The sequence below is a fragment of the Sciurus carolinensis genome, chromosome 11, assembly GCF_902686445.1.
Source record: "Sciurus carolinensis chromosome 11, mSciCar1.2, whole genome shotgun sequence".
Classification (NCBI taxonomy): Eukaryota; Metazoa; Chordata; class Mammalia; order Rodentia; family Sciuridae; genus Sciurus; species Sciurus carolinensis.
In genome coordinates, this window is record NC_062223.1 from 20,019,703 (window position 1) to 20,021,918 (window position 2,216).

General features: G+C 40.9%; 1 pseudogene; it reads left to right on the forward strand.

Annotated features, from left to right (window-relative positions):
- Positions 1 to 330: 330 nt before the first annotated feature.
- LOC124960695 (olfactory receptor 4C45-like) lies at positions 331 to 1,251 on the forward strand (annotated as a pseudogene).
- Positions 1,252 to 2,216: the final 965 nt, after the last annotated feature.

Here is a 2,216-nt window from a genome sequence, read left to right on the forward strand (position 1 = left end):
AACAAAACAATGAAACAAAGTCATCTTTGAGATTTGTTTTAGAGAAAGAAAAAAGTTCATGAGTCACCATTCCTAACACCTTACTTTCTTGTGGTACCTCTAATGTATTGTCTCTATTTTATTAAAATGAACTGGGTGAAATCTGACTTCCTTCTGCTCTTTGCAAAAGACCTGAAGCGAACAAAGTCTAAATCCATCAATTGCAGAGAATGAGTCTAACAGGCAATGGAATACTTTAACAAGGATTTTGAAATATCAGCACTTTGAAATACTGTGATTTTTTTTCAAATGAAACATATGCCCCAAATACAAGCCAAATTGGGAGGAAAGATGAGCAATGTAATAGAATTTATGCTGCTGGGTCTCACTCAAAATCCAGACCTGCAGAAACTCTTACTTACTGTGTTTTTGGTGACCTATGTGAGCACACTGGTAGGTAATATGATCATTCCCATCACCATCTTCATCAGCCCAGCCCTGGGCTCTTCCATGTACTTCTTTCTCTCCTGTTTGTCCATTATAGACAGTTTCTACTCTTCCTCCATAGCACCCAAAATGATCTTTGACTTGTTCTCTGAAAGGAATACCATATCCTTCAGTGGCTACATGACCCAGCTCTTTGCTGAACATATTGTTGCTGCAGCTGAGATCATCTTGCTAATGGCCATGGCCTATGACCGCTATGTGGCCACCTGTAAGCCCTTGCACTACATGACCATCATGAGGTAGCAGGTGTGTGGTTTCATGGTGGGGGCGGCTGGGGTCTTGGGGTTCATTCATGGGGCCATACAGATTTTGTTTATGGCCCAGTTACCATTCTGTGGCCCCAAGGTCATCGACCACTTTATGTGTGATTTAATTCCTCTCCTGGAGCTGGCCTGCATGGACACCCACACTTTGGGGGCCCTGATTGCTGCCAAGAGTGGGTCACTGTGTTTGATCAATTTCTCCATGCTGGTGGCTTCCTGTGCGGTCATCCTGTGCTCCCTGAGGACTTACAGCTCTGAACAGCACTACAAAGTCCTGTCTACCTGTGCCTCTCATGTCATGGTCATTGTCCTGTTCTTTGTACCTTGCTCATACCTGTACCTCATACCCGTGGTCTCCCTCGCCATTGACAAAGCTGTGACAGTGTTTTGTACCCTAGTGATGCCTATGTTAAACCCTTTGATACACACCTTCAGAAATGAGGAAGTGAAAAATGTTATGAAGAAGCTCTGGGGTCAAATGCTGAAAGCAGATCACAAATAAACCCTGTGGTCAGTGTGTTCAGGCAAGAACATTGAGTGATGGTCTATAAAGCTCTGTTCTCCTTGACTGATTAAAATTAGTAAGGTCAATTATTCCATCTGCATCAAAATTTTAATTGGCATACAATTGTACATATTCATGGGGTACAGTGTGATAATTCAGTACAAGTAGAGTAGATAAAATAATTGAACCAGGATATTTAGAATTTCCACCTCCTTAAACTTTATTAGTTCTTCATGCTTGGAATATTTAAACTCTCTTTTCTAATTATGTATAAAATATACAAAATATGTACTACAATCACCCTCCTGGGCAGTAGAACATTAAAAATGATTCTTTCTATTAACTTTTAATAATTTTTTTCATCTGTGTGACCAAAATACCTTACAAGAACTTAGAGGTTTAAAAGTTGATTTGAGCTCATGCCACTTTTCTGGACCCAACATGTGGTAGGACATCCTTGTGGAAGGCATGGTGGAGGAACACTGACCCAATCATGCCAGTTAGGAAGAAGAGAGAGAGAGAAGGTTGGAAGGAGCCACAGAGAAGATCCATCCTTCCAGGGCTTGCCTGGGTGACCCACCTCTTCCAGCTTCACCCCACCTACTTACACTTACCCCTTAGTCCATCCATTTGAACTATGAGGAACTGACTAGGCTACAGTCTCATAATCATTTCACCTCTGAATATTGCTGCCTTGACAAGGAACCTTTGAAGGGCACCTCATATATAAACCGTAAAATATTTCATTTTGGTTCTCATTATCCAACCTTCTTTGTTCCTCCTCCTCTTCCACATACTTCCTAGACTCTCTTGAACACTGTTCTACTCACAACTTCTTTGAGATCAGCTTTTATAGCTTCCACAGTGGTGAGACATACAGTATTTGTCTTTTTTACATCACATGTAGATTTCTATTCATGTTTCTACAAATAACAGAATTTCATTCTTTTTGTGGCTGAACA